The sequence below is a fragment of the Ceratotherium simum genome, chromosome X, assembly GCF_057802395.1.
Source record: "Ceratotherium simum simum isolate JZ-2026a chromosome X, ASM5780239v1, whole genome shotgun sequence".
NCBI lineage: Eukaryota > Metazoa > Chordata > Mammalia > Perissodactyla > Rhinocerotidae > Ceratotherium > Ceratotherium simum.
In genome coordinates, this window is record NC_141940.1 from 42,588,101 (window position 1) to 42,615,838 (window position 27,738).

At 37.9% G+C, this 27,738-nt stretch overlaps 1 protein-coding gene and 1 long non-coding RNA gene across 2 annotated transcripts in view; both read right to left on the bottom strand.

The window, feature by feature from the left end:
• The window catches only part of LOC147911836 (uncharacterized), a 219,984-nt gene extending 204,267 nt beyond the window's left edge, over window positions 1–15,717 (bottom strand). The window contains exon 1 of the long non-coding RNA XR_015550373.1: window positions 13,876–15,717. This is a non-coding gene — a long non-coding RNA (uncharacterized LOC147911836). The remainder of the gene's footprint in view (window positions 1–13,875) is intronic.
• The window catches only part of IL1RAPL2 (interleukin 1 receptor accessory protein like 2), a 1,036,854-nt gene that overhangs the window by 902,788 nt on the left and 106,328 nt on the right, over window positions 1–27,738 (bottom strand). The gene's annotated exons all lie outside the window — the stretch shown is intronic.

Genomic DNA, 27,738 nt, shown 5'->3' on the forward strand with positions numbered 1-27,738 from the left:
AGAATACAATGACTGAATGCTGAAGGATATTTTATTGCCAAAGGAAACTAGAGGATCAGAGCAAGTAGAACTCAGTGCATACAGGAATAACCAAATGGTGCCTTTGGGGAAGGGCAGATTTGCGCTGAGCCTTGAAGGGTGGGTAGAACTCGTAATGTTAGACAGGAAGTGAGAAAGCATTTGGAGTAATAAGAGAGAACAACGAAAGCAATGATAGTGGTAGAAGAGCAACAAGAAGGCTGGCAAGACCAAGCCAAAGGATTCATGAACTCACAAACTTTGCCTGATGTCCAGGAATAATGAGAAACTTCTCATCCTTACTTGTGAGAGTTGATAGTTATCTCACTGGTTGAAAGGCCAAGTCACTGACAGGTCTTGAGTGTCTACCCTGCCAGGCAGTAATAGCAGAGCAGTAACAGTCACCTATTTACTTACCCCTTCTAACATGACTTTAGTCTTCAGACGGCCCACTTTTCTATGCTTGAAGGAATGCTAAGACAGATTCAGTTCTCATGCCAGAATAATATCTTAATGTGCTATAATGATTCTTGGTTATTTAAAACAGAGTTTGTCTTCCTCCCTTTTTTCTGATTTATTGGAAGCTAATCAATTGGGCTGTGAATTGTATCAGACAGAACCTATATGCATGAATAACTTCGTATTTCAGCAGTATCAAAATCAATAGTCATTGGATTTGCTACAAAGCAGAAGCTCTCCATTCCAATTTACAATATATTTTGCCGCACCTCAAATAAATCCTGTATATACATATTGCTTGCTCCAGTCTCTTCTTATTCTGTCATTAGAATGCTCTTTTTCTAGAATGTAAGGATCATCCTTTTTCTGTCACTCAACATTTATCACTCAAAGCAGATTAAGACACTAACCCTGGCTTTACATGGCCTTGAGCTGGTTTGAACCGTGATTGGCTCTTGCCCAAATGAGAAGTGAATAAAACGGTTCTGAACGAAGTACACATGGATTTGACTTAGTCTCCTTGTTGCTCTTTTGAGTATTTCTATGATTTCGCCCCTGTCTGAACCACCAGATCTTATGCATTGCCTGGATCTTGAATGCCTAGTTATATTGACACAAACCTTTGCATGGCCCTCTGGGTTCGGCCAAACTATTAATTCTCCTGGTTCTGACCTCTTGTCCTGCCTTCGTCACTCATACCATGCACTGTTTTTGCATGCCCCAAAGTTCATGTTCTATGTCTATAGTGATATATTATTCAGGCTGATTGCTAACATTGTAATCACCGCCACCACAAGCATGGTGATTATGCTATTCCCCAAGAAGCTTTAGGGTCTTGGCAAAAATTTGGTCAGATCCTGCACCTATTTGCTTGTTCTTGGGCAGAGATTGAACTGTCTTGGAGGGCAAAGGGCTACTTTTTTTTTACCGCTTTAGGAAGTTACTTTTGCTTTTGATATTGCATTGTTCTTATAAGATAGAGAGCAGGACCAGAATACTCATATAGGGGCCTGGCATTGTATAATTGCTTCATGGTAGATATACTGTTTTGGTCTCATATCACTAAAATACACTCAATGATTGACTGAAGAGTGAAAGGTACAGAGGAGAAAAGAATTTCAGGGAGTAACTGATGATAAGAGTGATCAATTTCCAGTTGTTTAAAAGAGTGAAATAAAATTTGGAATGGGTATTCCAGAAATCAGAAAGTCTACTAGCACCTATCATCTTCTATGAGGAGTAGAAAAGAGGTTTGAGGTATGAGCATCGCCCTGCCAAAAGCCTATATAATCTACAGAGGAAGAGAACACTTACACCTGTGAAACAACAGCTAACAATGGAAAATGTCATTACTATAAATCTGTAATCACAATTGTAAGTGTTGTAGTTCAGAGAAGATTAGTGAGAGTTAATCTAGTCAAGGATGACATCAGGGACCACTGAGACTTAGATTGAGTCTTGCAGGATTTAGATTAGTGCAGAAGAGAGGATAGGCATTCCGTCTGAGGAAAACAAAGCAAGGAAGAATTTAGTGTGCTTCTAGGACAATAAGGAAGCTAGCTTAACTACAGCAAATGGTACACGATGGGAAACAATGGTAAGTGAGCTTGAATAGAAAGAGTGGGCCACAATATGGAGGGTCTTGGATATTGAGCTAAGTAGGTTTGACCTATTGCAGGGAGCACAATGTTCACAGCAGGATTATTCACAATTGCCGAAAGATGTAAACAACCCAAATGTTCATCAAGATACAAATGGATAAACTAAATGGGGTATATCCATATAACAGAATATTATTGAGCCAGAGAGAAGAATGAAGTACTGATACATGCTACAATATGGATGAACATTAAAAAGATTATGCTAAGTGAAAGAAGCCATTCATGAAAGCCCCCATACTATATGATTTCATTCATATGAAAGTATAGAATAGGGAAAACTATAGAAAGAGAAAGTAAATTGATGTTTGCTTAGGGCTAGGGGTGAGGGACGAGGAGATAGGGGGTGATAGCTCAAGACTACAGAGTTTCTTTGTAAGGTGATGGAAATATTCTAAAATCGACTGTGGTGAGGGTGCACATATATGTGAATATACTAAAAACCCACTGAAATTGTAGACTTTAAATGGGTGAATTGTATGGTATATGAATTCTATCTCAAAAAAGGAGTTTCTAGAAAAAGAGGACCAAATAAAAGAAAGCAACAGTGAGAGGTCATTGTAATACCCAAATGAGAGTCATGTCTCTTTCTTCAGAGGGATTTGGGTTGGGGGAAGGATGCTGATGGTCTATGATGGCATTTTTACAAAAGGGGAAAAGCCTCCCTTGCATTGCCCTGACTGAAGTGGGAACTTTAAAACAAATCTTAGTTCTGTGAAAATGCTGTCTTTAAAGGAGTTCTGTAGGGCCGGCCCTGTGGCTTGGTGGTTAAGTGCGTGCGCTGCGATGCTGGGGGCCCGGGTTCGGATCCCGGGCGCGCATCGAGGCACCACTTCTCCGTCCATCCTGAGGCCGAGTCCCACATACAGCAACTAGAAGGATGTGCAGCTATGACATACAACTATCTACTGGGGCTTTGGGGGGAAAAAATAAAATAAATAAAATCTTAAAAAAAATAAAGGAGTTCTGTAAATGGGTTGTAGAACAAATTGTGTACCTAGAGTTATCATATAATGACTGCATTTATTCAAAACCTCTGTCTTCTTCCAGTCAAAGGCAAAAAACAAGTCACATTATTGCACTGAGTCATTCTAAAGAGAATCCACTCTAGGACGCACTTGATGCTAATGACATGCTTTTTTCTTTTACCCATTAAAGCAGTGGGTGACAATAATATATTCTAGTCCTTGGGCAGCTACTGTGTTTGTAATTTCTCTCTCTGCATTAGGGTGAGAGTGGTTCCCTTTCTCAGGACGGCTATGTTCATGTAATTGCCAAGCATGGACTTCTTTAACAAATGCCATTTTTGAGTATCAGAGAAGGAGGTAGTTCAGTCAGAACAGTCAGGCTATAGGTGACATCAGCACCTACCATTTCGCTTTTCAACAACCTGAGAGGATCATCAACATCTCCAATCACCCACTTGCCTCAAGAACAGATCAAGTTCTAACACAGACATGAGCTGTTAATTGAAAATTTCATTCTTCTTTTCTTTCCATTGTATTCATTTTTTTTAGTTTTCAATTTTGTCACATTTACTTCAGCTAAAGCCCCCATTCCTTTCTTCTTTTTCTCTCCCTAGAGGAAAGTGTGTATGTCACACATGTTCTGTGCTTCTATATATGAATAGTAAACAGAAACAATATATTTTTTACTATTGCTTTGCATACCTTAAAATGAAAACAAATGGTGTCATATTTAGAGTGATTGTATAATGTACCATTCAAGCCAGACATTTTGAGAGTGACAATATTAATAATTATACCAGGGCAAAGACATGAACTGCAGCTGTTCCAGGACAACTGGGGTATATGATCATACTGCACATATCCTTTTTTTTTTTTTTTTTTTTGCTAAGGAAAATTAGCCCTGAGCTAATATCTGGTGCCAATCTTCCTCTTTTTTTGCTTGAGGAAGATTAGCTCAGAGCTAACATCTGTGCCAATCTTCCTCTATTTTTTATACGTGGGTCGCCGCCACAGCATGGCTGAGGAGTGGTGTAGGTCCACTACCAGGATCCAAACCTGCAAACCCGGACCACTGAAGCAGAGCGTGTCGAACTTAACCACTATGCCATGGGGCTGGCCCTCACATATGCTTTTTTTATAAAGTAATTTTTAAATTTCTAAATTTTATTTTCTAAATTAACATACAGCAAAATTGACTTTTTTGCTGCACAGTTCTATGAATTTTAAAAACATGTATAGACGTAACCAACACCACAATCAAGATATAGAACACTTCCATCATCCCAAAACACTACCTCATGCTACCCCTTTGTAGTCACACTCTCCCTCCACTCTTAAACCCTGGCAACCACTCTGTCACTGTAGTTTTGTGTTTTTGAGAATGTCATATAAATGAAATCATAAAGTATGTAACCTTCTGAGACTGGTTTCTTTCATTCAACATACTGCCTTTGTGATTCATCCAAGTTGATGCATGTATCAAAAGTTCATTTTTTCCTTATTGCTCAGTAGTGTTCCATTATGTGAATATACTACAATATGTTTTATCCATTCATCTGTTGATAGACATTTGGGTTGTTTCCAGTTTTGGCTTATTGGAAATAAAGCTCTGTACACATTCATGTACAGGTTTGAGTGTAAATGTAAGTTTCCATTTCTCTGGGATAAATGCCCAGATGTGCAATTGCAGAGTTGTATAGAAATTACATGTTTAGTGTTATAAGAAACTGCCAAACTGTTTTCCAGAGTAGCTGTACCATTTTACATTCTCACTAGTAAAGTATACAAGTTTCAGTTGCTCTGCATTCTCAGTGTTACTGATGTTGGATTTTAAAAATTATTTTAGCCATTCTGATAGGTTTGTAGTGTTATCTCATCGTGGTTTTAATTTGAATTTCCGTAATGGCTAATGACATTGAACATCTTTTTATGTATTTATTCACCATCTGCTAATTCTCTTTGTAAAATATCTATTCAAATCTTTTGCCCATTTTTACTTGAGTTATTAGCTTTCTTACTGTTGAATTTTGAGAGTTCTTTGTATATTCCAGATAAAGTCCTTTATCAGATATGTGATTTGCAAATATTTCTCACAGTCTGTGACTGGTCTTTTCATTCTCTTCACAGTGTCCTTCCGGGAGCAGAGTTTATAATATTGATGAAGAACTCTTTGCCTAACTCCAAGTCAAGAAGATAAACTCCTATGTGTTATTCTAGATGTTTTATGGTAATATATGTTGTATTTTATATCCAGAAAGTTTGCTGAGTTATTTTTAGTTCTAACAGTTTACCTGAATATTATTTAAAATTTTCTACAAAGACAATTTGATTATAAAGACATAAATGAGTATAAAGACAATCATTTTCTTAACAGTTTTGGTTTGTTTTCTTTTCCAATACTTATAACTTTTATTTATTTTTCCTTTCTTATTGCCTGTTGCATAGAAGTAATGAGAGTGGGCAACATCATTTTGTTCCATATATTCCTTGGTCAATAACATTTATCCAATTTTAAATGTCCTATTGTATTCCTACTTTGCTAGAAGTTTTTAAATCACAAAATAATATTAAATTAAATGGTTCTTTGAATCTGTTGAAATGGTTATATGACTTTTCTTCTTTAAGGTGATCAAAGACATTAATAAATTTTTGAAAGTTAAACTATTCTTTAATATCTCTGGTGTAAATCCAAATTTGCATGATGTAGTATTTCATTAATCAAATCCATTAATGTATTTAATTGGCTGATATTTATAATTTTTACTTTCATGTACATAAGTGAGGTAATCTTGTAATTTATCTTTCTCAAAGTATATCTATCTAGTTTGGGTGACAAGATTATATTAGTTGAGAGGAGGTTATCTTCTTTTCCTTTTCTCTGAATTTATACACAACAAGGATTACCTATTCCTTGAAAATTTGGTAAACTGACATGAAATTCTCGAGAGCTGGTGATATTCTTTTGTACTAAATTTTTGACTATTGATAGAATTTCTTTAATAGTTATAGATTTATTCAGATCATTTATTCCTCCTTGAGACAGTTTTAATAAGTATTATTTTTGCATGAAGTGTCTATTTGTGTAATTTTCCGATTTACTTACAAAGTTATTCAAGGTATTGTTAGTGTGCTTTTAAACTCTACTGTATCTAGGATAGTGTCTCAAATATTGAGCATTCGTCTTTTCTCTCTGTAAAATCAATATTACGATGTTTATCTATTTCTTAGTCTTGTCTATTAATCTTTTCAAAGACCAGATGTTGGTTTTGTTGATCCTCTCTATTGTTTCCTTGTTTTCTATTTCATTAACTTCTACCTCTAACTTCATTTTCTTCCGTTTTTTCCTTTTCTTTTTTTTTTGGTCAACTCTTATTTGTTTTCTAACTTCTTAAAGTGGACACAGTTCACTAATGTCAGTTTTCCTTTTCATACATTCACCTGAATCTGAAAATTTCTCTCTAAATGCGGCTTTAGGAGCACCTCACAAGTTTGCTAAGTAGTATCATCATTGTTGTTCAGTTCTCAATGATTTATAATTTCCCATGTGATTTTTTCTTAACCAATGGATTATATTAAGGAGTACTTTTTAAGTTTTAAAATTCACAAAGTTTTTTGACATTTTACATTGATTTATAGCTTTATTGCAGGGTGGTCAGAGAAAGTGGTTTTTGTATAAACTTTTGGATATTTTGAGATTTTCTTTGTAATCTAGTACACAATTTTTAGAAATATTTCATGCATAATTGGAAAGAAAAAGTGTTGTATCTAATTATTAGACCCAGAGTTCTATTTATGTCCATTAGATCAAGTTTGTTCTATAATTAAACTATTTTTTCCCACTTATTCTATCAATAAATGAGAGAGGTGTATTAAAATCTTCAAATATGAGTGTGACAATATTAATGTTTTCTTACATTTCTGTCAAACCTTGCTTTATATATTGAGGCTAGGTTGTTTCAAAAATATATTTTCCTGGTGAGTTTTTCTCTTTATCATTAAAAGGTGACCCTCCTTATTACTAAACATGCTTTTTGCCATAAATATTTTTTCTTATATCACCATTGCAATGCCAGCTTTCTTTTAGTTACTGTTTGCCTCACCTTTTTTTATCCATTTATTTTCAACTTTTCTGTGTTATATTTTACATTTATCCCTTGCCTTTAGCATAGAGATGATCAAATTTTTTTCAATATGAGCTTCTATGCCCTTAACAGATGAGTTTAGGTCTTTTACATTTATTGTACTTAATAATATACTTGAATTTACTTCTTCCATTTTATATTGTTCTATTTACCATGCTTTTTTTTTGCTTCTTTTCCCCCCTTTCTCTTTTATATTGAGTTCATTAAGTTTTTACAATTCCCTTTTGTCCTCCTCTACTGGTTTGGCTATAAACATTCTATTTAAAATATTTTGTTGATTATCCTCGAATATTTAACATGCATACTTGACTTAAAGTCTAAAGTTGATCAATGTTTCTACTCTTTCGCCCAGACTATAATACAAGAGACTTAGAAAAATGCAACTCTGATTGCACTTTATTATTATTATAATACACATCCACTATTATTGCTTTCAAGTGTTTTAATCTATTTTATAATTTATATTAGTTTGCTAGGGCTTCCATAACAAAGTACCACAAAACGAGTGGCTTAAACAACAGAAATTTGCCTCACAATTCTGGCAGGGCCATGGTTTTTCTGAAGGCACCAGGGAAAGATCTGTGTCCAGGCCTTGCTCTTAACTTCTGGTATTTCATTGGCTGTGGCAGCATAACTCCATTCTTCACATGGTGAAGTATTTGTGTGTGTATGCGTCCGTGTCTGTGTTCAAATTTTCCCTTTTTATAAGGACATCATTCATATTGGATTAGGGGTCCACCTTACTCCAGTATGACGTCATCTTAACCAGTTACATCCACAACAATCGTATTTCCAAATAAAGTCACAGGGGGTGGTACTGGGGGTTAGGACCTCAACATACGAATTTGTGGGGGACACAATTCAACCCATAACATGCTTATTATATGTCATTTAATCATTAATGTTATTGTTGTTTTACATAATCAGTACTTATTTAGATTCACCTATATTTACCAATTTCACTGTTCTCCGTTACCTCATGCATCTCACTTCTTTCTTCTTTCTTCTGGCATATATATATATATATATATTTTAGTTCTTTCACTAAGTATCTAAGAGTAGTAAATTTGCTTAGTCTTCAGCTAAATTTACATTTATTTTGCCCATACTCGTTTGTGATATTTACTGGGTATTGTTCTAGATAAATAGTTATTTTCCTCAACACTTGGGAGATATTCCTTTCTCTTTTGGCCTCAGTTATTTGCGCTGTGAAGTCTATAGTTGGTCTATTTGTTGCTCTTTATAGGTAATCTGTCTTTTCTTTGTGGTGGATTTTAACATTTTCATTTTTCTTTGGGGTTCTCCAGTTTTATTATGAGATGACTATACATAAATTTCTTTTTTACTTATCTTGTTTGATGTTTGCCGAGTTTCTTAAATCTGCATCATGTCTTTCATCAGTTTTGAAAAATTATCAGCCATTATCTCTTTGAATATTGCTTCTCTTCCAGGTTCTCTAATCATTCTTTTGAGAATCCCTTTTAGATATATGTTGAATCTTCTCATTCTCATGTCTCTTAGCCTTCCATACCTTGTCATTCCTTTAGTCCTCTCTGTTGCGTTATGAGTAATTGCCTCAGCCCATTTAACAGCTTAAATTTTGTCTAGCTTTATATTATTTGATGATTGGCACACAGATGATAATTTTCATTTCTAAAAGTTTATTTTCTTCTTTTGTAAATCCACCAGTCCTGTTTTCATAGCATCTTATTCCATTCTTACAACCATTTCCTCATGTTTGGTAAATTTTATTGTGAATTTTTGTTTATAAGGCTACTTTTTTCTGTAAGAATATCTTATAGCCTATATTTCATGCTCCTCAAGAGCTCTTTTGACTTTGCTTCTCCCTGGAATCTCAGGGGAGTCACCAGCTCAGGACCAATTTTGATGCTACTTTCTAGGTTTGGGGTGAGTTTTAAGGCCATGGTTATGAATCTTTGTGGGAAATTTTTTCCATCCAAATCTCAGGCAAAGAGCCTTGTTTCTCTGTGTCTAGGATTGTTTTTATTTTTTCACCTTTTGCTCAAAGTCATAAATGCAAGGGTATCAATTATCCTTGGGGGTCTATAATACCAAACCTCACTTTTCAAGGACCCCAAAGCCTCGTCTCCTTTGCTATATGGCCATTAAAACCACATTCCTAGTTTACACAGTCTGACCATGCTGCATCCCACCCCTGGCAGTTACAGTTTTATTTGTTTTTTTTCCTGCAAGCTGGAGTTTCTTGCTTGCTTATGAGATGATATATTTTATCAGAATTTCTAGGGGTTAGTAACAGGATGTTTATATTTATCTGCAATATTTCTGAAAATTGATCATAATTGCATTTTATCCTTCATACTTTTGGAAATTAGCCATATTAATTTTTTATTGATTCTACAATTGGTGATGACACTTGACACTTTAGCTTTGTTTTTATGCTCCTTCCCAAGACTCAATCTAGTAGTTTTGGTTTGTTTGTTTTGCCAAGGAAGATTCGCCCTGAGCTAACATCCATTGCCAATCCTCCTCTTTTTGCTTGAGGAAGATTCACCCTGAGCTAACATCTGTGGCCAATCTTCTTCTATTTTGTATGTAGGTCGCCACCACAGCACGGCTGATGAGTGGTGTAGGTCCGCACCTGGGATCCAAACTTAACCACTATGCCACCGGGCCGGCCCCCTCAATCTAGTAGTTTTAAGTAACACACATTTAAGCCCAAGAATAGATCATAGGCACTGACCAATCAGAATGAGCACTGGCCCAATCGATATGGATGTCAGCCAAAAATAACTGGTATGCCCGTACCTGTTCATACTGGCTGAATATCAACCTGAGGAAAAAGGAATGACCATCCTACCATAGCATGGTAAAGAAAGAATTTATATTCTCAGAGGCTTCACTATTATTTACTTTCTCCTTCATTATTATTGCCATTAACATTGAACTTAATAATTATATTTTTGTAATCAACAGTAACAAGCCTTCACTATTATTTACTTTCTCCTTCATTATTATTGCCATTAACATTGAACTTAATAATTATATTTTTGTAATCAACAGTAATAAGCCTTCTGGCAACAAAATATGTCATTAGAATACGTCATGTGCATTACATTACCACATATGTTTCTTCTTGTTATATGACCCATTCATTTGTCAGATTCTGCTGGTCTCTACGCATGTCCTGTGAATATACACTTAAAATTTACTGTTTGCTGATACTCGTATATCACGTGATGCTACATGTAAGCTTTTACCATGAAACAATGTATGGAGAAAGTATTTGATTTGCTTTACTATACAGTTTCCAAACATACACTGTGCAAAAGTAATGTAATGAGAGACCAGGCAAGAGTTTCCTTCTTTGATTCTTTAAAGTTGAAGCTCACTTATATTTTGAACACATGGATATGGTTACCTCCGTAAGTGAGGAAACATACTGGTACAAAACAAGGCTGATATTCACAATATAGGAGCATTACAAGTAAAGAAAGTTGAGCCAAGTCAAAACATTGGCCCTTTCTCCCTCTTGATTCTCTCACCACAAACTAGGGGTCTATAAACCATACCCACAGGCCAAATCTAGCCCACTTCATGTTTTTCTATGGCCCATGAGCTAAGAATGTTTTTCACATTTTAAATGACCTAAAAAAATAAAAATAAGAATATTTCATGCCAGATAAATATGACATGAAATTAAAATTTTGTGTTTATAAACAAAGTTTTATTGGAACACAGCTATGCTCATTTGTTACATATTGTCCATGGTTGCTCTCATGCTACAATGGCAGAGTTGAGTGGTTGTAATAGAGACCATATGGCCTGAAAAGCTCAAGTATTTACTATTTGGCTCTTTCCAGAAAGTATTTTCTGATCCCTGAAATGAACAATCATTCCCTTTTACCAGGATCAGGAGCAGATAGGGCTGATGCCGGCAGGGCACTGAGCAAGACATCTATGAACAAGGCAAGGAAGTGTCATTGCCAGAACTCAGTCAAGAATAGCTATTAGAGCAAGATATTGTGCTTTGTATATTGTCTAGAGAGAACAAAAGAGCAACCAGGAATGAGAGTGCATCCACATAACCATGTTTATCAAAATACGTGGCTGAATTTCAAACGTATCTTTGCAAAAATCCACACTTCGATAACTACAGTATTATAGTCAATCACTTCTCTTGGGAATGAGTTTCTGAGTCTTAAAGAACAGTGTTTGTAAAATTACGCAGTTCTTTGGCCATGTCATTGTGTAGGTACGCCACTCAGGTATATTTCCATGCATTCTTTTAAGCTCTTCCCAGTTCATAAGGAAATTGGCGTGAGAGTGTTCTAAAATTGACCTGTTTGAAGGCTGTGCACAAACAGGTGCAGCAGGCAGAGAAAGTAGATTTTTAGAGGAAACACAAGCCTTGCCACATGAGCCATAGAGGGGCACAGTATGAGGTATAGCAAAACTGTTCTCTCTGCCACTAATCTCAAAGTTTAAGGATGTCTAGAAAACATCTTCATTTTCCTTCATCATTCACTACAGACAGATCAGTCTTAAACTGATATAAACTTGTTTTTAGAGGGTATGTTCTCAGCTAGTAGCAATTTCTGGGGGTACTTATGATTTCTATAAATTGATTTCTCATTTTATAAAGGGATATGTGTTTTCATTTGCCTTAAAGCTGTTGAGATAAAATATGTCTTTAAATTCTGACATACTACAATTTAGTGAATACGTTTGTGTATATCTTCTTTGTTTTATTTATTATCTCACAGCCTTTAATGATATTCCTTCAGCCTTCATTTGTTCAGATTTAAAAGTTCCAATATTTGAGTCCATCTTGGATCTCTCTAAATGACATTGGAAATTTTGAGATGCTGTTACATCACTGACACTAATAAAACCCAATGATATGCCTTTGCTTCTAATTCTGGATTTTGTGACAGATGTGTCTATTGTAATTTTCTCCAGACATTCTTCAACTCTGATGCATTTTTTGAGATATGGTAACCAAAAATGAGCATAGCATTCTGGGGTGTAAAAATAAAATACTCTAAGAATGGGTTCAGATTCAGATCTTTTGATGTAGCACTGGACATCAGCTTACCCTTCTCTGTTTAGTCCCCTGACAACCAATGTATTTTTTGGTAGTTCTTGTAAACCTTAATTATACCCAGTTTGGCTGTCTCTGCAGGATTCACACAGAAATAGCCCATGACCTTTGTGACCACCAACCCCTCCAGCAAGAAATTTGATCTTGCCCGAGGCAACTCAGGGACATCTTGCGGTGTCTAAATGGCTTTCAGCAAAAGTTGTAACATGGTACCCATGTTTAAAGATCTCTGGGTTGAGGTTCTTGCTAATAATAAAAATTCGTCTATGGCACCCCATTTCTCTATACACATACGCTACAATAAGTTGCAACAGGATGAAGTGGTGAGTAAAAAGCGTTCAGTGTGGAAGGTAATGGGGTTGCTTCTTCAACATTCATTTAGTCTTTCATTTGGGTGGCCTTGATCCCCAGCTTCAGCAATGGACCCTGATTGGTCTGAGTCAGAGTAATTCTATTCCCTTGCCACATTAATTGGTTTAAGAGTAGATAAAACAGAGGAAGCCCAATGTTTTTGTCCAATGGTTAAAGGAAAGATATCCTTTCTCTGAAATGTGAATACGAATGCAGGTAACCTCAATTAATGCTGGCAACCATTATGTGATCCTGAGAGTGCACAGCCAAGGGACAAAGGTAATACCAGCAAAAGGGCAGAGTCAAGAGAACAAAAGAGAAATAGAGCTGGGGCGCTGATGAAACTACACGTGAAGACTATTTCTGAATTTTTGAGTCACGTGGGCAAATAAATTTATAATTATACGTAAGCCAGTTTGAGTTTTTCCTATTCCTTGTGACCAAAAGCATCCTAACTGACAGATTCAGGTATAACTTGATGCAAAATGTCAATCAGTTATGAAAAATTATAAATTAATCAAAACCTTATTTTCCCATGGACTTAACTTACCATTTCAGAGCAGTTTTGTCTTTGTTTCTGATGGACTATCACAACAATTTTGAAATTTCCTTGCCCTCGCTCAACTTGTGGTAAAAAGGTGTCTTTGAACTTTCTTATTCACTAGGGAGTATCATTATTTAAAGCAGGAGGAGGGAGGGAAGTCAGGATGGCGGCGTAAGCAGACTCTGAACTCACCTCCTCCCGTGGACACAGCCAATTTACAACTACTCCTGGAAAAATTACCCCTGAGACAGAACTGAAAACTGGATAAGAGGAACTCCTGCAACAACGGACAATCCTAACTGAGGTGGAAGAGGCAGAAACTCCCTTCTGGAGAGAAACAACGCCGCCTTCACAAGCCGCCAGCTTCACCACCGCCAGGAGCAGCCCACAGGTACGCAGCCTCCCTGGAGGCGCGGGGCCCTGAGCCGAGGAGCGCCCCCACTGTGGGCATTTTGTGGACCCAGCACAATCTAGACGAGTGGTATATCTGACTTTGCCTGCTACTAAAGCATTGGGGAGTACCCCCAGAAAACCCGGTTCACAAACTAAAACCAGCTCTTAAAGGGCCCGCATGCAAACTCACCCGTCTCAGAAAGCATCCTAAAATCACCAGAAAGAAAGGTGCACAGTGCTTTGGTGAAAAGAGACTCACCTAATAGGCCGTGAGTGCATCTCGGTGAGAGGTGAGACCTCTCCAGGGACTGGGACATTGGCGGCGGCCATTGTTGTGGCCTGGTGTGGGCGTGCTGACACAGACACCATTGGAGTTCTCCCTGAGGCCTGCTAGCCCTGGGTCTGCCCCACCCACTAGAGCACCGATTTAATCCACCTCAGCCAGGGCAGGCAGCCCACCCTAGAGACTGGCCCCACCCAACAACAAGCCCTCAGGCAACGTGTGGGCCTGCACAGATTAGTGACTGGGTTTTCTGCAGCCTGGCAACTGAGCCGACTTCAGAGGGGCAGGGCGTGCACAAGGAGCCGGTGGAGAGTTTGGGGGTGGCGGAGTGTGTGGGGCTCCAGCCGAGGAGAGACTGGGTCCACTTCGGGAGGTCAGGGTGCTCACACGGGGCAGGACTGTGTTGACTGTGTGTGTGGACCTGTGGGCGGCAGGGCTTTGTCAACTGCAGAAGACTTGTGCTTCTCAAAGACCCACATAGGGGGTTTGCCCCACCTTCCAAAGCCTGAAACAACTGGGTGCTCCTGTGCCTGAAGCCAGCCACACCCAGCTGCAATCCTCAGAGAGCTGACAAGAGACATAAAGGCTGGAGGCTTATTCCAATTTCCAAATTGGAAAGGAAGAAGTGAAACTGTCACCTTTTGCAGATGACATGATTATATATATAGAAAACCCTAAAGAATCCACCAGAAAACTCTTAGAAGTAATAAACAAATATGGTAAAGTTGCAGGATACAAAATCAACATACAAAAATCAGTTGCATTTCTATACACTAACGACGAAGTAGCAGAAAGAGAAATTAAGACTACAATCCCATTTACAATTTCAACAAAAAGAATAAAATACCTAGGAATAAATTTAACCAAAGAGGTGAAAGATCTGTACACCAAAAACTATAAAACATTGCTGAAAGAAATTGAAGAAGACACAAAGAAATGGAAAGATATTCTGTGCTCTTGGATTGGAAGAATTAACATAGTTAAGATGTCCATACTTCCTAAAGCCATCTATAGACTCAATGCAATCCCTATCAAAGTTCCAACAACATTTTTCACAGAAATAGAACAAAGAATCCTTAAATTTATATGGAACAACAAAAGACCCCAAATAGCTAAAGTAATCCTGAGAAAAAAGAACAAAGCTGGAGGTATCACACTCCATGATTTTGAAATATACTACAAAGCTATAGTAACCAAAACAGCATGGTACTGGCACAAAAACAGACACACAGATCAATGGAATAGAATTGAAAGCCCAGAAATAAATTCACACATCTATGGACAGCTAATCTTTGACAAAGGAGCCAAGAACATACAATGGGGAAAAGAAAGTCTGTTCAACAAATGGTGTTGGGAAAACTGGATAGTCACACGCAAAAAAATGAAAGTAGACCCTTACCTTACACCATACACAAAAATTAACTCCAAATGGATTAAAGATTTGAATGTAAGACCTGAAACTATGAAACTTCTAGAAGAAAACATAGGCAGTACGCTCTTCGACATCAGTCTTAGCAACATATTTTCAAGCACCATGTCTGACCGGGCAAGAGAAACAATAGAAAAAATAAACAAATGGGACTACATCAAACTAAAAAGCTTCTTCACAGCAAAGGAAACCATCAACAAAACGAAAAGACAACCTAACAATTGGGAGAAGATATTTGCAAACCATACATCTGATAAGGGCTTAATCTCCAAAATATATAAAGAACTCATGCATCTCAACAACAAAAAATTAACAACCCAATAAAAAAATGGGCAAAAGACCTGAACAGACATTTCTCCAAAGAAGATATACAGATGGCCAACAGACACATGAAAAGATGTTCAAAATCATTAACTATCAGGGAAATGCAAATCAAAACTATAATGAGATATCACCTCACGCCCGTCAGAATGGCTATAATTAACAAGACAGGAAACAACATGTGTTGGAGAGGATGTAGAGAGAAGGGAACTCTCATACACTGCTGGTGGGAGTGCAAACTGGTGCAGCCACTATGGAAAACAGTATGGAGATTCCTCAAAAAATCAAGGATAGAACTACCATATGATCCAGCTATTCCACTTCTGGGTATTTATCCAAAGAACTTGAAAACACCAATGCGTAAAGATACACGCACCCCTGTGTTCATTGCAGCGTTATTCACAATAGCCAAGACTTGGAAGCAACCTAAGTGCCCATCAAGGGACGAATGGATAAGGAAGCTGTGGTATATATACACAATGGAATACTACTCAGCCATAAGAAACGATGAAATCCAGCCATTTGTGACAACATGGATGGACATTGAGGGTATAATGCAAAGTGAAATAAGTCAAAGGGTGAAGGTCAAATACCTTATGATTTCCTTCATTAAGTAGTAGATAATAACAACAATAAACAAACACATAGAGACAGAGATTGGATTGGTGGTTACCAGAGGGGAAGGGGGGAGGCAGGAGAGTGAAAGGCATAATTCGGTACATGTGTGTGGTGATGGGTTGTAATTAGTATTTTGGTGGTGAACATGATGTAATCTATGCAGAAATAGAAGTATAATGATGCACACCTGAAATTTATACAATGTTATAAACCAATGTTACTGCAATAAACAAAAAATTTAAAAAAAGATAAATAAAAAAATAAAGCAAGAGTCAGAAACTACAGCTCACTGTCTATTTTTGTAAATAAAGTTTTATTGGAACATAGCCATGCCCATTCATTTATTTACTGTCAGTGATGGCTTTCACACCACAACGGCACCGTTGAATAGTTGTGACAGAGACTGTATGGCCCGCAAAGCTAAAATATGCACTATCTGGCCCTTTACAGAAGTTTGATGCCCCTTGACTGAAAAGAACCCTGCAGTAAGTCATTTTTCAAAAATTGAGAGTGCATATACCATGAGCACTCAGTATGCTTGTTGATTGATTATCTGAACAAATATTACCCTCCCCCAATTTATTTATTTTTTTAAGTTTGGATACACAATATTGATTTTGCTTAAAGTATACTTTATAGATAAATGATCTAAGGTTTTGTTTTTTTTTTTTTACTAAGTTGAGCATACTTCTCAGCTACTTCTTTCTAGGACTCTCAGCTAACTCGGTTTAATTCAGTTTAAAAAACTCACAAATAAATAAGCCTGCCTTTCCGTTTTGTACAAATCCTTTGATCAAGACCATGTATGAAGGAGTAAAAATTTTCTTAGGCAGACCCAATTACTACAACTTGTCCTATACATTTCTGGTATTCATGTATATCCAGTTTTCCTCCCTTTCTGGAAAAATGAGAGAATGTATTTCTCAGGTCCTCTATCCTCCCCTTAAAGTTGGGCAGGGGCAGATAATTAGTTCTGGCCAATGGCCTGTGAATGAAAATGAACATATTTCACCTTGGGGATGAGGCTGAAACTACCAGATCAAAGGAATATGGATCACTGCGGCACGGTATGAAAGTATGCCCTGAAAGGTGACCTGGACTCATAGAGGAACTTTGCAGAAATGAGAAATAAATGTCTATTAGGTTAAAACAATGCCTGAAATTTAGGCATTGTTACAGCAGCATAGCCTAGCCTAACTTGACTAACACACAACTCAACCGAAAATAACTCAATACACATCTACTTCTGCGTATCTATATGTGTAAAAAGATGTAATGTTTTACAAAGGACTAGATTTTTTTTTTTGGTGAGGAAGATCAGCCCTGAGCTAACACCTGAGGCCAATCCTCCTCTTTTTGCTGAGGAAGATTGGCCCTGAGTTAACATCGTGCCCATCTTCCTCCACTTTATATGGGACGCTGCCACAGCATGGCTTAAGGAGCGGTGCATCAGTGCACACCCGGGATCTGAACCTGCGAACCCTGGGCCACCGAAGCGGAGTGTGTGCACTTAAGTGCTATGTACTGGGCCGTCCCCGGAAGACCGGGTTTTTTAAACTTGTATTAAACCAAACACCATCTTGCCTGGGGTTGCATGCCTCTGAGTATAGAAATAAGAGTCTCTGAATTTCAGAAACAAATTATCTATCCCCACTACTATGGGTTAAGTGATAAGCAAGAGTAAGATGGGAGGGATTATACTTCAAAACCTTTCAAGTAATGTACTTTGAGCTCATATTCTTGGTATGTGTAGGTAGCTTATTAGGGAAGCTGATAACAAATTGCTTTTTATTTCTCTCATTTCCAGTGGGGAGGAGGAAGTAGAGAAATATCAGGAGAGCTAGGTTATGGAATCACTAAAATGGAAATGACCTTGTAGGGTCACTCAGTTCATTCTTCTTCACCCAGGCCAAGTTAGAGCCATCCTAAACAGAAGAGTAAAAGAACATTGTTGAAAGATGCCCCAGCCTTTTCTTCAATGACTAGTTATTATATTTAAAATGTCTCAGGAGCTGGCCCCGTGGCGTGGTGGTTCAGTGCGTGTGCTCCGCTGCTGGCAGCCTGGGTTCAGATCCCGGGTGCGCACCGATGCACCACTTGTCAGGCCATGCTGTGGCGGCGTCCCATATAAAGTAGAGGAAGATGGGCACAGATGTTAGCCCAGGGCCAGTCTTCCTCAGCAAAAAAGAGGAGGATTGGCATGTATGTTAGCTCAGGGCTGATCTTCCTCACCAAAAAAAAAAACAAGTCTCAGGGCCCCATCCAGTCCATAATTTGCTCTCTAATAATGACAACAAGAGCACTTTTATAGGAAAGTAATACTTGTTTTCTCTAACACCAGCACTGAAAGCTTAAGGAACTGGCTCAAACACACCTAATTTGCCATTAACCAACTGTTAGCAAGCTTTTGCCCATGAATCTGCTTTTATCATTGATCTGGAAAAATAAGTTGCTTCCAATAAAATTCCTTGAAATAACTACTGTTTTACCAAAATGCCTCCTGCTTCAGCCAATGTCAACTTGTCATTGTTTATTTTCAGTGAAAGACGAAAACAGCTGTCAAAGGGGATTCATAGACATGTCCATAGATCACGTGCTGCTACAAAGGCTAGTAGACTGAAGTCTTGCCAACAAAATTTACACAGCTTGTTATGGGTAGTACAGACCTGGGTCTGGTGGGGTCTTATTGTTGTCAGGGATGCAACGAAATACTGATAATTTAAATGTTCATTCAGTAAGAATTAAAAAAAATCACTAGTCTACTCCCAACCCCCTATTATCTTCACTCTATATTGTGGTATTTTCTCTCCTTATTTGATTGCATATTTATTTAAGGGCTAGGGATTTGCCAAGACCATAGGAGAGAAATATATATCTCAGAGAGGCAGGGAGTAATTTTCCCATTTTTGTCCCTATAGACATATAGGTCTAAAGGACACACCAGCCAGCAGAAATGAATCATTTGCAGAGGCCTACAAGCTTTCATTTAAACTCTAGTCTTAACTCTTCCCTTCACTCTTCTCTCCATTATCTCTCTTTTCTAGCCTTGGAGGCAAAAATACATTAGTCATCAATTTATTCCCTGTGGCAAACCTTTGCCCCTCGACCCTATCAATCCATTAAATAAACCCCAATTAAATTGGTCCTCACTTCACAAAAATGGCAGGCTGCCCCAGGGGAAAGGTAGACTTATAACACTGCCAGGGACAATCAAACAATAATGACAACTCAGGGAGAAGGGGGGAGCTTTCTGGGTCACTCTCCTTTCACACATGACCACACTCTCTCGTCTTGTAAGCCTGCCTTTCAGCAATGGATCATTTATAACTTCAAAAACAATCTCACTCAAAATTCAAGTTCTTTTTATAGTAAGATTACAGTCCACGGCCCAAACAGGGGGAGCCTGTAAATAAGCCTCCTAGACATTCAAAGCGACAGGGTGTCCCTCACTCATCTGCCAATCCCATAGGTCCCTCTAATAGTCAGACCTGGCATGTTTCCTCTGCTCCTCAGGAAATATTTTTCACAGTGAAGTACTGAAGCGGAAATTTGAATTCCAGAGATTTTATGACTACGTTTACTCTGGAGATTAATTTGAATACAAACACATCCACATTTACTCTCTCTCCTCTGGTGTCTCTCCTCCCACCTCACAAATCCCTATTAGACACGGATGGAATGCAGAATATTCACCAAAAACCTTTTGTTTTGTTTTGTTTTTCAATGGGCCAGGTCAGTGCCCTCAGTCCTGTTTATCCATTTTTCTCTTATTTCCATTTTTGCTTTTCTGAAGACAGAAGTTATCTCAGGCCACTATGTTCTATCTCTTCTCTCAGCACATAAATAAATCCTTTGAATTGACCTTATTTTGCCAAATTGGTCTTTCATTATTTTTCTATACATACATGCATTAATGATTTTAGCTTTTCTTATATTGGAGAAAGGAGTAGGTGGGTGTTACTTTGTATTCATTAGATTTCATAAAGTATCTTGGGATTGAGGTTTTCCTCCTATTAGATGCTACTGAACTGCTTCTTCCCAACCTCCCTATACATATGCACACCAGGAGAACTTCAGCGAGGCTCACATGAAGGTAAAATGCAACTTAATGTCAATAGTTTTAAGGGGTACGTGTATATGTGTGCAGGTGTGTTTGAGAAATATCGGAGTGTACATACCTAATTTTTAACTTAAGAGTATGAAAAGTAAACTTACAAAGTATAATATATATACATATGTGTATATATAATTTCTTGAAGTGAAATTCACATAACATAAAATTAACTATTTTAAAGGGATCAATTCAGTGGCATTTAGTTCATTCACAATGTTGTGCAACCACCACCTCTATCTAGTTCCAAAACATTTCCATCACTCCCAAAACAAAACCCCATAGCCATTAAGTACTTTCTCCCTCATTTCCCCCTTATCTCAGCCTCTGTCAACCACTAATATAATTCTTCTCTGTCTCTATGAATTTGCTTATTCTGGATTTTTCATATGAATGGATCATATAATGTGTCCTTCTGTATCTGGTTTCTTTCACTTAGCATAATGTTTTCAGGGTTCATCTACATTGAATAGATCAATACTTCATTCCTCTTTATAAATAAGTAATATTCCATTGTGTGAATAAACCACAATTTGTTTTTCCATTCATCCACTGATAGACATTTAGGCTGTTCCTACCTTTTGGCTACTGTGAATAGTGTTGCTATGAACATACATGCTCTTGTATTTGTTGGAGTCCCTGTTTTTTATTCTTTGGGGTATATATCTAGGATTAGAATTGCTGAATCATATGGTAATTCTATGCTTAATTTTTTTGAGGAATTGCCCAAATGTTTTCCACAGTGGCTAAACTAATTTACATTCCCAGCAGCAATGTACAGGGGTTCATTTTCCCCACATCTTTGCCAATACTTGTTATTTTTCATTTTTTTGTTTTTTATTATAGCCGTCCTAGTGAGTATGAAATGGCACCTCACTGTAATTTTGATTTGCATTTCTGCAGTGACTAATGATGTTGAGCATCTTTTCATGTGCTTATTGATGAGTTGTATATCTTCTTTGGAGAAATGACTATGTAAGTCCTTTGCCCATTTTTAAAAAGCCCATTTGGACTTTTTGTCGTTGAGTTGTAAGAGTTCTTTATCTATTCTGGATACTAAACTGTTATCAGATATATAATTTGCAAATATTTTCTCCCATACTGTAGGATGTCTTTCCACTTCCTTGATCATGTCCTTTGATGCACAAAATTTTTTAATTTTGATGAAGTTAACAAATGTTTTAATTATACTCTAATTCAGTATTACATATGCCCAGAAAAGAATAGAGACAAGGACAAAAGAGACAAATGGGATGGGGGTAGGGAGAAAGGAAAAGGCAATAAGCACTGAAGAGGGATGGTTAAGAGGCAAATGGGAGGGAAAACAAGACAAAGCACAAGTGAAAGAAAAGGGGAGGGGAGAGAGATTAAGATGTAGAAAGTGCCCATATGTATGACCATTGAAACAAGGTGCGAGGAAGAGAGAGAGTTTAGTTTGTTAAGGTATTAGATAAACTACTTTTTTCCATGCTCTGCTTTTTACTTGGTAATCAGCTCTGGAGCCTCAGCAACCTCTTAACACTGTTATCTAAAACACCAGTTAGTAAACTTGCCATTATTCAGAACTGTTTGTTTTTAAAATTTAAGAGTACCTTCTCTGAATGGGAGAGCCTCAGCAGCCCACCATGGAAAAAAATCACTTTCTGACCTGCCACAGCAGTGTTGAAGGCAACACGTAACTTGCCCATGGTCACACAGCCAGAATGCAGCTCGAATTTAAATTCTTCCTATCTGATTCCAGAGCCATATTCTTAAGGACTATGCTATAGGTCTTCCCTATAATATGTAAATCCATTGCGAATATTTAATCTTTTGAAAGAGCAGAAACATATATTTTATGATTTTTAAAAACTTTCAATAGTAGATATTCCTTCTTAATTAAATTTGGCAGGCTAGTATTAAAATTAGTTTATTCCTCAAGCACATACCAATCGGGAAGGCAGCCCAAGAGTGTGCTAGAAACCAAAGAGGAAGTAACTCGGGTTTGAAAATCTGCTATAGATAATCTACAGAGTGGATAACTGAGGTTGATTGTAACTTGAATGTCAATGCTTCCCAATTCCTTGCTCAGATGGTAACAATCCCTTAATCTCTGTGTTGTACAGCATTTTCCTTGCTTCCTACATCACTCCACCACCCAATAGGATCTGCTATGCAGGGAGCAAATTGATGCAGTATCTAGTAAAAAAAAAAATCTATTTACCACCCACAGATCAAACTTTGATGTTCCTGTTCTAATTCAAAAATCAGATAAGTATATATTAAGTTAATTTTTACTTCTATATTGCCCTCAATTCATTTTCTACTCTGTGGGTGAGTGACCCTTGACAGATAAAAAGGGCTTCCCATTACAGAGATAGAGGCTAGAAAGCAGTGCCATCAAACATGGGGCCCTAGTGCAAACACTAGAAGGCAAGCAGCTCAGCTGTCCTGTATAAATAAACAAGAGGCACGAGAAGAGACAAATAAGGTACATCTTAAGGGTAAAAGGACTACAAGACCAAGGTTAACCAAAGGCAGCCAGATGGAAAGAAAAAGACCAAAGAAAAGTATCAGCAATTGTGTGATGACATGAATGCCAACAGATAAAAAGCAATAGAAATGTTAAACTGAATTAAATAGGGAGTTTATGGATGAAGAAGCCAAAGTTGAAAAAAGCTGTAACTTTGCCAAAATCATAAAGCAAGCAAGGATATTTGCAGAGCTGAGAGTGGAAAAAACACTAATGCAGACCATTCCTTATCAGCCACTTATTCTTGACTGCCATCTTACAATGAGGAGACCTGTCATACTCCTTTCCTTTTAGGGAACACAGTTTCCCAGTAAACATTTGCCCAAACAGTGGGGAGGGTGGCAAGCGACTGTAAAGAAGCAAAACATCATTAATGTTTGCACTACTGTGGGATGAAATCCAGATAAAACAAAATATAGCTTTGAAACAGTTCAATTATAGCAAGCCCATGACAAATCTAGTTAAAGTCAAGTTATGAGTCAAAGAAGGAACATATTTATTTTGAAAGAATACCCCCATGCAATGTTTACATTCCCTGGTTTAGTCACTCCACTTTATAATAACTCCTCTAAACACCATTCAAACTTTAAGAGATATTATTAGCACACTAGAAATTCATTTTTTGGAATGAGTGGTATTGCAATCAGCTAATACCTATAAACACCTTCATCCATGATAAACAAGATTAATTAATAAAGCATTAATAATAAAGCAGTACTATTTAGTGTACAATAAAATTATTTTGTCAGCAATACCTAAACTGGCTATTAAAAGAAATCAAGGGGGCCGGCCCCGTGGCTTAGCGGTTAAGTGCGTGTGCTCCGCTACTGGCGGCCCGGGGTTCAGATCCCAGGCTCGCACCGACGCACCGCTTGTCTGGCCATGTTGAGGCCGCGTCCCACGTACAGCAACTAGAAAGATGTGCAACTATGACATACAACTATCTACTGGGGCCTTGGGGAGAAAAAGGGGAAAATAAAAGGAATCAAAAAGTTAGGGCCAGGCTCTTTCAATCAATTAAAAGATGGGGGCAAGGAAACGCCTCCTGCCTATACCTCAATTAGACATTCTATGCACTTATTTATATAATGCCTACAACTGGAACTCTTTCATACCAGGTTTTCTGGCCAAATAGACTTGAAGGGGTAGTGAATATTAAAAACCACCCCATCAGGACTTAATGTATTTAATTAGTTGATCATAGGTGTCAAGTACCCTTTCCCTTTTGATAGATTACCCCAAAGAGTGGGCTAACAACCCCAATTTGCTGACTAATTGAAGTTTGATATATTCTCCAAAGCTGTTCTTTTCCCCCAATTAATTGAATTTACAAGCAGTTAAATCTGACAGGTTCAGTAATATCTGCCAAAGTCCCTTCATACTTCGTTAAATTATGAAAACTTAGCCACTGTGTCATGCCCTAGGGAAATATGGTACATTTGAAGAGTCATTCCCAAGGGAAGTGAAGTGGTAAGGGAATACGATTTACCATAATATATGTTAAAATGTCCAGTAGATTTGATATTTCATCATTGTGTGTATCAAATAATTTTCAAAATATTCTAAATGGTTATACATAACAGGTTTCTTTGTTCATAATGTCATATCTGCACTAATATATATGCATGTACATTAAAGCAAAGGCAAGTGTACTTTCTATTGTTAGAACTCTATTGTTCTATTGTAACTCTATTGTAACTCTATTGTTATTGTTCTGTTGTAATACAGATAGCTCAATTAGCACATGGATTCCATTTCTAGCTAAGCTAAAAAGTACAACCTCTCATGATCTGCAGAAGCTTCCAGCAGGGCAAATGCATTTTCTTCACCAAAAAGCCAAGGCTCGTTGCAGAAGAATAAAGGAAAGCCTCATTAATTAAGACCTCAAGAATGTGAAATTTCTAATAAGTCAACTTCATCTGCCTTGAAATTTGGAAACGAGTTTGCTGAGTAAATTAACAATCAAATAAAATTGGAGGAGAGATGTTTGAGGACTTCAGAGAACAAATGATTTTTCACGCACTTTGGAAGCATTATTTATATATAGGTAATTACTATGTGGAAAGAGCTGTGGTACTTGGAAAGAGACTGGATTTGAGTCAAAAGATGTACTTAGTAGTGGTACAAATTACTTCCTTAATCTGAGCCTTGGTTTCTTCATCTGTAAAACTGAGATACTATTTACTTCATAGCATTGTGGGAGGCCTAAATGAGATAATACATATGAGTCTTTGCAAACTGTCAGGAGCTAAATAAATATTGGGTATTTTTATTATGTGCATGAAATAATAAACTCTTATGAATAAAAGAATTTTAGAGACATTCCATCATCCACTTTTTAGAGGTGAGGCAACTTGGGCATAGAATATTCAAGTAACTTGTCCACAGGCACATAGCTAGTTAAGGGCAGAGCTGGAACTATTACCAACATTCCTATCCGTTAATCACAGCAATTCCCCCAAAGAGCCACTATGCTTCGTTGACTTTGTTCTTGTAGCCTGAATTACTTTTTTTTTTTAAGATTTTATTTATTTATTTATTTTCCCCCCAAAGCCCCAGTAGATTGTTGTATGTCATAGCTGCACATCCTTCTAGTTGCTGTATGTGGGACGCGGCCTCAGCATGGCCGGAGAAGCGGTGCCTCTGTGCATGCCTGGGATCCGAACCCAGGCCGCCAGCAGCGGAGCGCGTGCAGTTAACCGCTAAGTCACGGGGCCGGCCCAGCCTGAATTACTTTAAAAGATATCTATTAATCAAAAGGTGTTTCTTTCCAAGTATTCAATTTTTTTTTAGAATTTTACACTTGAATATTTAATAAACATTTATTGAGCACCTACTATATGCAAGTCACTATGTTAGGTGCTGGAAACAAAAAACAAGACGTGATCCGTGCCTTTAAAGAATTCTTATTCTTAGTAGAATTCCCTCTCCCTACTCCCAAGCACTCCTTGCCTTTATTCTGGTCTCAGGCTGCCAAATGTAACCCTCACTGTTGCACTCTACAGAGATTTGAACTGCTCCTAAGCATCCATACCCACAAAAGACTTCCCTCTCCCCTCCAATCTACCTGGGGCTCTCAGGTATCAGGAAACCTGATTTGAAGTACTTCATTTTTGGTTTGTGGCACACAATTAACTCTGAGCTCAGCCCCAGAAATTATTTCTGGGGGTCGATTTCCTGCAGCTGGAGAGGAATGAAGGGGGAGGTTATTGTGTGGTATATGAGGCAGCAAGCGGGGGCAGTAGGAGGGGTGGGGGTAGTATGCAGAAATAACCTTAAGTTCTATTTAACTGACGAGATACTCATATTCCAGAACTAGAAAAGCTCGCTGGTTACCAAATCATACATATAAGGGTCTTCCTCCCTATTAGGCCCTGATTTCCAAATTGAGGAGCCACTTTCTGGTGAAAACCTGAGTGGCAAGGAGAAGCCTGCTGTGAGGAAAAGTGAGAATCAGGCAAAGGAGAAGGTGGAAGGGACAACTTTACAGGCAGATAGAATTGCAAAGTATTCCACTCTCTGTTCCACTACTTAACTAGCTGTATGATTTTGGGCAAGCCACTTAGCCTATCTGAGTTTCAGTCTCCTCATCTCTAAAGTGGTAATTAATAGCGCCTACCTCAAACGGTTGTCGTGCCAACTAAATGAGATAATGAATGCAAGGTGCCTGACTCGTGGTAGGCATTCAGCAAATGTTAGCTCCCTTCCCTTTCTTGTCAGGTCACCTCCCAGCAAGCATTCTCCTCCAATGTCACTGCTTCTGTGGAGAAAACTACAAAATATGGAGAACTTCCCACCACCCCAGCAGAAAAGTAAGGAGGCCCAGCTGCCTGGGGACCCCCTGGGTTTCATGAAAACTGGAGTATTTCAAGAATCATTTTCTGCACACCTCAGGCTATCTCATCAGAATCTAACAGGGGAGTCAGATGATTAACCATTAGATGAATAATTTGTTATGTAAATTGTAGATCCAAAAGGAAAGGAGTAGGTATGAGAATTAAGCTATTTCATTAAGCTGTAATTAGTGACTAAAGGTTTCAACACACCTACTAATTCTATTAGAGTACGAATTTAAATAAGCTCATTTCATTAAATTATCTGTATTTGTATCTACATCTATAGCTATCAATATATCTATCTATATAATCTTGGCCCAAAATCCCTACTCCTGAATTTTTCATTGATACTGTGTTCTTTGGGAACATACTCTGAGCATAACTGAGGGCCTGGCCACACCCTGGAATCTTCTTAGAACACAATCCATCATAGCAGGGAATTCAACAAAGAGGCCATCTTCAATATATTCAAGGGATTAACTTCATGAAAAGTAGGAGAGAATCTCTACCTATTATCATTTCTTCACTCATAACGCTGACCTTCCATACTCACTCCGAGTTCTGCGGAGGTTTTAAATTAGTTAAACCCCCTCTTTAGGCTCATCTAGTCTCTCTGCCACTCAGTCCCTGTGTTCCAATCACACTGGCCATCTTTGGCTCCTTGAATATGCCAAGTTCCTTCCCACAACAAGACCTTCATAAATGATACTCCCTCTGCCAGGAACAATTGTTACTCTTTGTTAGTGATCTGGATCCCCGACATTAGGAAAATAGACCAGAGGAGAGATACAGAGTCTGACGAGGCAGAATCCGAAAGGAGCTGCTTGAACCAAACACTACAATGCCACAGAAGTCTCTTCCAGCACTAGCATCCTCATCCCCAAATTAAGAGTATTCTCTGTCCCTTCTGGAAGAAAATTTGATGTCACTAGTAAGTCCCCAGATTTCTGGGATAAATTGGATTAAGGTCTGTTCAAATATGAAGCTAAACTGAGCCCAGAAACCTGAAGTC